The sequence below is a fragment of the Otolemur garnettii genome, unplaced genomic scaffold (genome assembly GCF_000181295.1).
Source record: "Otolemur garnettii isolate 467f Iridium unplaced genomic scaffold, OtoGar3 scaffold00015, whole genome shotgun sequence".
NCBI classification, from domain to species: domain Eukaryota; kingdom Metazoa; phylum Chordata; class Mammalia; order Primates; family Galagidae; genus Otolemur; species Otolemur garnettii.
In genome coordinates, this window is record NW_003852410.1 from 26,331,828 (window position 1) to 26,343,010 (window position 11,183).

An 11,183-nucleotide genomic window follows, 5' to 3' on the forward strand; every position below is an offset into this window, starting at 1 on the left:
AAAAAAAAAAAGAAAAAAAAAAAAGAAACACCAGTGATAATCCAGAGTCTAATTCTATTAAATTGCTTTTCAATTAGGGAATATCATAGCAAAAGTTGTTTACTTTCTCTAACTGGCAAAATCTTTTTAGATTATAAGTTAAGTGACAACATAAAATACTTGTACAACTCATGAACTGCAATGGATAGACTATGAACTCTTGGGAGTCCGTGAAACCCAAATAGAGAAACGGTGCACAATGTTTTATTAATACATGGCAGTGTGAAATCAGTTGCAATGAAAAATCACACTTATGAAAAAAAAAGGCTAGCATTTAGAAATCCTTTCATTGATAAAGATTCTTTCTAAGCAGTTACATTGAATTATTTGCAAAATAAATTTATATAATTTTCATTTTGTTTGCTTCCTTTCAGCAGCATCTAAGTAGATGCCACTACAGATTGGACTAGAAGGCAAACTTTTCTATTTTTGATATTCTATTTAGAATGTGTTATTCTAAGAAAGAAATTCTTATACCTTTAACTGATATGTTAGATTAGAGATGATGGAGTGTTCTGAAGGAGAGGAGAAGCTTTATCCCTGAGGGACTGATTGGTATGGAAATTAATGTAATCAATATTTTAGCCTAAGCAATTTTTTTTTTTTGAGACAGAGTCTCACCCTGTCACCCATGGTAGGAGTGCTGTGGTGTCACAGCTCACAGCAACTTCAAACTCTTGGGCTTAGGCGATTCTCTTGCCTCACCTTCCCAAGCCGCTGGAAGTAAAGGCGCCCACCACAATGCCCGGCTAAAATTATTTTCTTGTTGCAGTTTGGCTAGGACTAGGTTTCAACCCGCCACCCTGGGTATATGGGGACGGAGCCTTACTCACTGAGCCACAGGAACCACTGGAAGCAATGGGTTCTTTCATTGAAGTGTTCACTGAGGAAAAGAGGATGGGTGGGGGGAGGGACCTTGAGCTGTAGTGGAAGTGTATGCATCTCAATCTTTTCCACCTATGTCCATCTTGAGGAAGTGTAGTATTTTGGAGAAAAGATTGGTTCTAGAATCATACAAAGTTAGATTTGAGTCTTGACTCTGATCAGTTGTGTGGCCTTGGGCAAGTCAAAATGGCCTCGCTGACTTCTTTGGAAAATAAAGACCAATTCTTTAGCAGACACAGTCAGGTGGGCCCCCCAAATCCTTATGGTTTCTTACCATGGTAACAAACACCAGAGGCTTTTTCCTCGCTAGCCCTTAACCAATGACAGGCAAGTGCGGGATTTAAATACTCTGGCTCCCTTGCTGGATCAGCATAACTCCGAGGTGTGATGCACCTGTAGGTTCTTGAGTCCGAATCCCGTGAGGCCTTGTTAAAATAAAACATGCTGGGTCCTACTTCAGAATTCTCATTCAGCAGGTGGGGACGGGGCTGGGAATTTGCTAGAAGGGCAACTTTAAATGTGCCTTTCTATCAAATTCCCAGGTGATGCTGATGCTGCCAGTCTGGAGCCCACACTTTTGAGAATCCTTCCTGCACTGTTTCCAGAGTTTCCCTGTGGGATTGAGCAGTTTCCCGAGGTACGACTCTGTTTATAGGACAGCCTTGCTTGATTCCTTTCCCTTCCCACTCCTCCCTTCTCCTCCCCTTCCCACCCTCCTCTTGCTTTCCCTATCCCATTTTCTCATTTCCTTCCCCTCCTCCACCAGGCACATCTTAATACTTCCATTCACATTCTTAGTTTGGGAACCCAAACTAAGATAAAGGCTCACCTCATAGAGGTGTTCATATACTAAGTTAGCTCTTATTATCAAAACTTACTCTCCTCATCTTTGAAAATCACTAGCCTTGCAAAACCTTCCCAAGGCCATCCCAAGATGATGTTACTGTATGTCATATGGTAAAATACAAAATTGGATTTACATTATGTAACCAACCAAACCATAGATAAATATGATTTATATTATAGAATAATGTATATTAATACTTATACTTTTCAAAGTATAAGTATTTATATGTGTGACACCCCATCCCCCACGTGATATCTCTTCTCAGGGGAGCTTCCCCTATCCCAACCCCACCTGGAAATGTCTAAGGTGCAGTGCTCTGCCTCCATGGGTATGTAGGGCACATGCTAGGATGGGTCAGGGGTGCTGTCTCTCCCGTGGGGCAAACTGAGACATGAGGACTGTAGTGAGGTTGGGGTTCTGGGCCTTTGTAGCTTGGAGAGTATAGTATTTAGGGAGTACAAAGATGAATCCAGGATCATCTTTAAGCCTGGCGTGTTCACTTGTTTAATAACTGCACACTGAGGCAATGTCAATGACATTCTGTAACAGTTAAAAGCATGGGCTGTTTCCTGCAACTCAATAGCAAAAAAACAAATAACCTGATTAAAAAGTGGGCAAAGGACTGAAATAGACATTTCTTTAGAAAGGGACATACAAATGGCCAAAAGGTATATGAATATACGTTTAACATCACTAATCATCGGGAAACCGCAAATCAAAATCACATTGAGATACCACTTTACACCTGCTAAGGACAGTTATTATCAAAAAATCAAGATAACAGGCATTGGCAAGAATGCAGAGAAACTGGAACTCTTGTGTTTGTGGGAATGCAAAATGGGGCAGGTGCTATGGAAAACAGTATGGAAATTCCTCAAAAATATAAACACTATGGGTATGTAGGGCACCTGCTTCTTCACTATGGAAGTTCCTCAAAAATATAAAAATGAAACTACGGTATGATCCAGGAGTCCCGCTTCTGAGTGTTGAAATCCAGGTCTGAACGATGTATTAGCACTCCTGTTTTCATTGCAACCGCATTCACAACAGCCGAAATGTGGAAGCAACTTAAGTGTCCTGCGACAGACAAATGGACTTTTAAAATGTGGTGATATGTGAAATGGAATATTATTTGGTCTTTAAAAAGAAGGAAATCCTCCATGGGTGACAACACAGGTGAAGCTGGGAGATGACTAGGCTAAGTGTGATAACCCAGTCTCAGAAGAACAAATACTATATGATTCTACGTACAGGTGGTTTCTGAAATAGATAGTTTTGGTTATGAAAGGTGAGTAAATTCTAGAGATCTGCTGTATAACACCGAGCCTGTAGATAGTAAACTGTGTTGTGCACTTGAACATCTGTTAGAAGGGTAGATGTCGTGTTAACTAGTTTTACTATGGTAACAACAACCACCAGGTTTGGACTCTGGAGTCACATGGCCTGGGTTTCAATTCTGCCTTTACCATCCACATGGGTATGTCTAAGTCTGTTTCCTCCTCTGTGCAATGGAGATAACCACCAATCCTCTCACCTATATAAAGTGGTAACAGAAGAGGGTTTTTTTGGTTTTGTTTTTTCACCTCAATGATCCATGTAAAGAGTTCAGTACATTCCCTGGCAGAGAGTAGGAACTCTGCAATGATATCATTATTTTTGTTTTTGCTATTTTCATTCTTGTTATTGTTGGGTTTTTTTTCTTTTTTGCTGTTTATAGCACTAATTGGATGCTAATCATTAGGCAGTGCAATGGCCACAAAGCATCGGATAACAAGAACCATGAATCCCAGCGCTGACATGGATTTTATATAAAGCCTGGGGATTGACATGTCATTTGAGTAGTGAGGCTGAAAAAAACTGCTGCTGGGCCACGTGGGGAGTGTCCTGCCCTGAGGCTGCCTGTGGGAGTCCCTGCTTCTCAGGCCTGTCCCGCAGCAGCGTTGGTGCTGGCATCCACACAGCCTAGCACAGCTCTGCATGGCGACATCTTGCTGGACGATTTTTACTAACTCACCTGGCTTCACCAGATGATAAATATATCACCAGCTGAGTACCTTAGACTTGTTGTGTGCGATTTGTAAATACGTACGATGTCCATCGACAATCCCATAAGTGGAAGAATGATTGTTTTTCTTCATTTTCTTAAATCATCCCTTAGGTTTTCTCATCCTGCCAGGGAGGGTCTAATTTCAACCTTGATCATGATTGGGACACTTCTCTTTCTCCTGTTTCCTCCCCTCCCATTTTCACTTAGGGTGCTGTGCAAAGATCTCCTGGGTCTCACAGGGTCCCAAAGAGCACACAGGGGTGCCTTGCAGTCACTGTTCTGTCAACCTGCGTGACCTTGGGTTTGGTGTGCTGGCATTGGGGCTGGGTTGGTACCTGAGTGCCTTGTTTCTGATCTGTGTAAGAGTGTCTCAGAGTAGTCCCCTCTGAGGTCTTGGTGCCCCCAGAGTGCTGCCAAGATGGATCTTAGGTCCCAGCTATTTAGAGGATCTTCCAACATTTGTCTTCTTCCCCTTCTTCCCTTAGAAATATCTTGCTCTCCCCTACAGCCTTTAAAGTTACCCTTCCCTCTCCATACCAGCTCCAGAAAGCCCTTAGTAATAGTTTCAGAGACTCTGAGTTTCCATATTGGACAGGAATTGCTGCTGACTTTATACCTCTCCTGAGACAAGTATGACCAAATCCTGGCTCTCTGTGTGAAATGAGGACCATAAAAATATAGGAAGAACCTGCAGAAGTGAATACCATCTCCAAATTACCCTGCATTTTTCCAGCTGATTGGTAGCTTGATTCATTTTCTTGATTATTGAGCACCTATTGTCTAGCAGACAATGTACTGAGCACTGGGGATACAGGAGCAAACCACCCAGACCCTGCCTCATGACCCAGCTAGAAGCATAGATGCAGGATATCTGTGCTGTGCTGAAATCCCACAGGTGCTGGAGGCGAGAGCTAGCAGCTGCTGCCAACTCCGCCATGTTATTACTTGACATTGATGAGACTCAGGGTTGCTTTTATTTCCTTGGGTGCTACTTGTGGAGGCGAAGCTTGTGAAGGTGAACCATTTGGAAAGTCACAACAAGTAGCTATCAGGGCTTTATTGAGCTGGAAGTTGCTAGCTGAAGTATGCCACTTTTGAAAGGTGGCACTGACTGATTTTCACTGCCTCTTGGTAGGAGTCCCACTTTTCTTAGAGTTTTATTTGGAGGAGCTAGAAGATTAAGGTCAATTCTTAACCAACATTTTTTTTCTTACCTCTCAGAAATCCTTGAAACAGTTATTACTGATGCTTAATTGAATTTGAATACTATTTTTGTCTTTGTCTTAGAGTTGTGCTTTTTCCAATAAGCTCTTCTTGAGGATACAGACTGCATTGTATCCTTGGTTCACTCTTCCATGAATACTTAAAGAATAGAGCTATTTGCGTTTGTTTGTAAGGTAGACTTTAGATGATGGAATTTTTTTTATGCCCTTCCCTATACAGTATTCCACATTGTATGTGTTAATTTAGCTTCCTTGCCTGTTTCAGCTGTTTATACCTTTCTATGTCTGAATGATAATTTCATTTTATTTTTCAGTAACCATTCAAGGAAATGTATCAAGAAGTGACTTCAGACTATTGGCATGCAGTAGAGGGCTTGGCTGGGTTTCGTAAGTGAGAAAGCAGAAGGCAGAGATAGGGAACAGAACAGCTACCATCCTCAGCTTGTCATTTCCTATTTATTTGTACCTAAACAGCACTACAATTTATTTGTAGCACACAGTTACTGTGTGTTTGAGAATTAATAAAAGAAAACAGAGTTGCCATCCAGTATGGTGTAGAAGAACTTAAGCTTTGGGATTCTCTGAACCTGTGAGTTGCTTTTGTGCCTCTGTGTTGCTGGGTGATCTCAGGCTGGTCCCTCTGCCTCTCTGGTCCTCAGTTTCATCAGCTGTAAAATGATGGTGACATATTGGAATCTACTTCAAAGGGTTGTTATGAGGGTGAAATAAGGAAATGGATGGGAAGTGTCTAGTAGTAAATCAGTAGTAAGCTGTTACGTCCATTATGATATCTTTCTACTACCTCCCAGACATTTGACAAGGTTCCCAGAGCAACGCTATGGAACACTGGAGCAATTAACATGGACCCTGATGCTTTGAGCATGTAAGTAGATATGCAAACCAGCTGGCTATTAAAAGACAAAAGATATTGATTAATACGAATAAAATCAAACTCTCCTCCCTTCCCTTCTCTTGCCTTGACATATTAGGATTAAGCAGATGAACTTGTTCTCTAGCTTTCTTCCATGTTTTGTTCATGCCTATTTAAGATTTTATGACATCTTCAAGAATGCCCTTCCCTACCCATGGTTGTTAACTTTATGTGTTAACTTAGCTAGGCCAAGCTACCTAGTCATTTGGTCAAATACTAGTATAGATGCTGCTGTGAAGGTATTTTTTTGTTTTGTTTTGTTTGAAATAAGAGTCTCACTCTGTTGCTCAGGCTAGAGTGCCATGGCATCACATAGCTCACAGTAACCTCAAACTCCTGGGTTCATGTGATCTGCTTGCCCCAGTCTTCCCCCAAGTAGCTGGGACTACAGCTACCTGCCACAATGCCCACCTAATTTTTCTATTTTTAGTAGAGACAGAAGTCTCACTCTTGCTCAGGCTGGTCTAGAACTCCTGATGTCCTGCCTTGGCCTTGCAAAGTGCTAGAATTACAGACATGAGCCATCATAGCTGGCCTGTGAAGGCATTTTGTTTTAGATGAGATTGACATTTAAATCAGTAGACCTTGAGGAAAGCAGATAACCTTTCCTGGTGGGTTGGCCTCAAGCAAATAACTATAGGTCCGAAGAGTAAAGAGCTTGTCCTTCCCCAAGGGAATTCTGCCTCCAGATAACATCTGGACTCTGCAACATCAACTCTTCCCTGGATCTCCAGACTGCAGGCCTACCCTGCAGATTTTTGACTTGCCAGACTCCTCAATCATGAGTCAATTTCTTAGAATAAATCTCTGTTTATAAACGTCCTATGGGTCTATTTCCCTGGAGAACCTTGGCTAATAGAGCCAGATCCCAGACTAAGTTTGGCAGGCTTTTCTATCTCAATAGGGCAAGGGAGAAGAAGGGGTATGAACATGGCCTGTATTTCCTCCTATACTACCAAACAGGGCCCAATACTGGTACCCGTGCAACTGAATTTTTGCTTCATGCTCAGAGGTGTGTGATGCTCAGTCATCCAACATGACAGATGAAATTCAGTACACTGTCCCTAAAAAGGCAATCTGGGAGGAATTTCAACACTAAGGGCTGAGGTGCAGGGATTCCCAATTTCTTAGATTCACCAGAAAGTGTCATTCATGGAGCAAAATGTTTAATCCATCCCTTAATATATTTTGGAAAATATACTTGAGAATGTTGAAAGAAAATTCTTTTTAAAGAACAAGAGCTAAGTAACACACACTAGTTTTTCATCAGAACATATATATATAATCTAAAAATCTGGCCAGTTTCTTCCATGGCAGATTTTACTAGCTGACTTTACTAATTTATTTCTTGGGTTTTTTTTTTTTTTTTTGAGACAGAGTCTCAAGCTGTTGCCCTGGGTAGAGTCACAGCTCATAGCAACCTCAAACTCTTGGGCTTAAGCGATTCTCTTACCTCAGCCTCCCAAATAGGTGGGACTACAGGTGCCCGCCACACAGCCAGTATTTTTTTTGTTGCAGTTGTCATTGTTGTTTAGCTGGCCCAGCTGTGTTAGAACCCGCCAGCCTGGGTGTATATAGCTGGAGCCCTACTCACTGCACTACGGCAGGTGCTGCCCTTTATCTCTTGTTTTTAAGACAAATTTTGCAAGTGGTTCTCCCTTCAACTGATTTAAACTACATTGGAACGGCTGCATTGCAAGGTGTGTAAAATTGCTTAATATTTTCTTTAGTTGCAAAATTTGTGCTTGGGTGGGTAAGCTTGTTGAAATTTGACACATGTTAGCAATCCAACACCCACTTATGTGGGTTTCACAGAGTATGGTTAGCACTTTCACTAACATATTTCCTAGCTCCTTAAAAAATTGTGTATTTTTGATGTCTAACTTACGTTAAAATAGGATTCCTTTTACATCATGTTAATGTGCAGCTTAATAGGATATGATATTTGTTGAGGTAGGAAAAAAAAGAAATCTTGCTTATCTTTTAATTTCTTGTTGAGCTGTGCATGGAGTTTCTGTAAGATACATTGAAATTTACTTGGAGAAAAAAAAAAAACAATAAAACACTTCTTTCCAGCCTGGATTTCTTTCTAGGAAAGTTACCAGGGAGTTGCTGATTTAGTGGGTCATCACAACTTTCTTACTTATTACTGACTTTCATGCATGGGCTTTCCTGGGGATTGGTCTTTAGATTTTAGATGCAAATAGGAAGTGAGTATCTGCTTGACTGGACATGAAAAAAGTGCTGGCTGATGTATGTGACAATTACAGAAGCGGCCGCAGAGAAAAGCAGGTTCAGGAGGCAGGAAGATGATGTCCCAGGGTGCAGAGCAGCAGCTCGGTGTATACAGGTTCTTCTAGGAAATTGCACAAAGATCAAAAAGAAAGAGAAGGTAGACTTGTGATAGAGCAAATATAGATATTTCCTGTTCCCAACTTCCCTGAATTATTTGCCTTAGGATAAGGTGCTTTTTAGGGAAGCCTTGGAGCTAAATGCAAAGCCAACTACGGTTCCATGCTTCTCAGTTCCAGGCAGCCTCTTGGCTCCTTTTAAGCACTTGGCTCCGTGAGGGAGTGAGGTGAAACTGGCAACGTAAGAGATCATAAAATCTTGTGCCACTGTGAGGGATTACGGAGAGGAAAGTCTTATGTTTAGGTTTTCTGTGTTGTAAGGTGTTGGATATAAACAAGAAGGGAGAGCTCTTCCGGCAGACTCTGAACTAGGCCACCTACGTGCTCTTGACAGATGCTACTTGGCTCCCTTTTAAATAACGAGGTTGCACTGGAGAAACACATTAATTAAAATACACATGTAGGCCCTGTCTTTGCTTCACAATTTGTATGTTTTCCTCTCTGAACAAGAAAGGGAAAAGTGGTTTTTGGCTAAAGGGAGAAAATGTGTATGCGGCCAAATGTGTTTGGTTATACCTCAGCGTCTGCTTTGCAGAAACACTGGAATCATCCTTTCCTGTGTAATGAGTAATCTGTTGTCTGGGAAAAGCGTTGTGATATGGGAATGGAAAATAAGGAGAGTCTGTGGCAAGTGGCAAGTCAAGACTTTCTGTTCATTTCACATTGGATAGAGCTTTTCACGTCGTTATATTTCCCCACACTTTTCTTCTGTTAAATTCTAAAACTCAAGTTCCTAGCCCTACTCTTGGTTGAGATGGTTGAGATGATATGGTATACAGCGTTAAGACTTCTGCCTTCCTCAAATCAAACAGTCAGTTTCTGATGTTGGAGGAGGAGGAGGAGGAGGAAAAATTTTTCCTCTGTCCTCTTATGTTCATCACCTGGGGGCCTGTAAATTAAACTGACAGGGGACAAAAAGAGCTTATTCATATGCACTTAGGAGCTTATGAAAGAAGTAGCTGAATAAATGATAAATGGTTAAATTTAAGGACTTACATACTTAGTAGGGAAAAGGGGGGAGGCCTCTATGGGAGGACTTAATGGGGTTCTTTAGGAAAGACAAATGGGTTTCTAGAAGAACAAAGCGGGGATAAGGAAGTCTGTACAATGCTTGGTTTTGCAGTGGTCTTTTCATTTTCTCCATGGCCATAAACTTCCCCTGGAGAGGGGATTTATCATAGGTTTACTTTTGGTCTCCTTCTTGGGAGTAAAAGCTGCCCTGGAGAGGGAATTTATGGCAGTCTCATTCCCCAGGAGTTTCTGCTTTTAGTCAGATAAGGGAAGCTGCAAGAAGGCGTCTTTCTGCATCTGTTTAATCCCAAATGTCTTCAATTTAAAATAATCTTTGTACCAATTCTGAGGTTCTAAGTGGGTCCCCACAATATCCTTAAGCTTAGGGCTCATTATTTTAAAAAATATTTCATTAAAACATGATAAATCTTTTCTTTTCTTTTTAGAAACAGGATCTCACTCTGTCGACCAACCTGGAGTGCAGTGGTATCATTATAGCTCAGTGGCTCCAGCTGTCCTCCCGCCTTGGCCCCAGAGTGGTGGGATTATTGCAGGTGTGAGCAACCATACCGGCCCAAACACTATGTATCTTGATACTGAGTTTTTGGCACCTCCTTAAATTCTGCTGTTGAGGCAAGTGTCTTGCTTACCTTACCCTAGTCCTGCTATTTCCCTTGTCAACAGCCTTTAAGAAGAAAAGTTCATATGTTGAATGGAAGTATTTATTAATCAACTACTGTCCTCTAAGGTACACAGTCCCCTCCAGAAGTGAAATTCCTGGCATTTCTGAATGCCTTGCTTTATCAAGCTCCCCTGGTGTAGGAGAAAATTCCTCAGCAAAGAGGAAGAGAGGCTGGGATAGATGGGGTGGAAGCTGTTAGGGTGTGTGCCAGCGGTGCCCTGCAGAGAGGATGTGGAGAGAGACACAGAGCGGGGAGATGCTGTCCCAAGTGGTGGAGGGAGATCCTGATGCTCTGTCTCTTTGAACCTTCCCAATGACAACACCATAAGGCTGGTACTCCTTGGGGTCAGGGCTAGGGTGCGGTGAAGGAGCACCAAAAAAACCTCAGTCATCAAGATAAATAATATTTTCACACAATACTTTAGAAACTCAAAATTATGCAAAAAGTCTATGCTAAACAAAATGTCAACATTTTAACAGAGGACAGAATCCAACCCTGCTCTTGCATGATTTTACCTCATTCCCCTCACCCTAATGCTGGCTTTGGTTCCAATGAAAGTTCTTTTCTTTTCCTTTCCTTTTCTTCTTTCCTTCCCTCCTCCCTCCCTCCCCCTCCCTTTCTTTCCTTCCTTCCTTCCTTCCCTCCTTCCCTCCCTTCTTTCTCCCTCCCTCTTTTCCCTCCCTCTCTTCCTTCCTTCCTCCCTCCCTCCCTCCTTTCTTTTCTTCCTTCTTTCCTTCCATCCATTCTCCTCTCTCTCTTTCTCTCTTTCTCTCTCTGGACTGATTAGCTGGAGTGCAGTGCTACAATCACACCTCACTGCAACCTGAGCTCAGGGGATTCTCCTGCCTTAGCCTCCCAAGTAGCTGGGACTACAAGTACATTACCAAGCCCAGCTAAGTTTTCTATTCTTTTAAGAGATGGGGGTCTTACTATGTTGCCCAAGCTAGGTTTAAACTCCTGGCCTCAAGTCATCCTCCTGCTTTGGCCCCCAAAACTGTGGGGATTATAAATGTGAATCACCACCCATGGCTCCAGTTAAACTTTATTTAAAAAAATAGGATGTTATAGATTACCATTTTGATCAAAAAATAGCACATTAAAACATT

At 41.8% G+C, this 11,183-nt stretch overlaps 1 long non-coding RNA gene across 2 annotated transcripts in view; it reads left to right on the forward strand.

The window, feature by feature from the left end:
• The window catches only part of LOC111723737, a 13,312-nt gene extending 7,110 nt beyond the window's left edge, over positions 1-6,202 (forward strand). For both annotated transcript variants that reach the window (XR_002772220.1, XR_002772221.1), the window contains 2 exons: positions 1,467-1,561; positions 5,851-6,202. This is a non-coding gene — a long non-coding RNA (uncharacterized LOC111723737). The remainder of the gene's footprint in view (positions 1-1,466; positions 1,562-5,850) is intronic.
• The last annotated feature ends 4,981 nt before the right edge of the window (positions 6,203-11,183 follow it).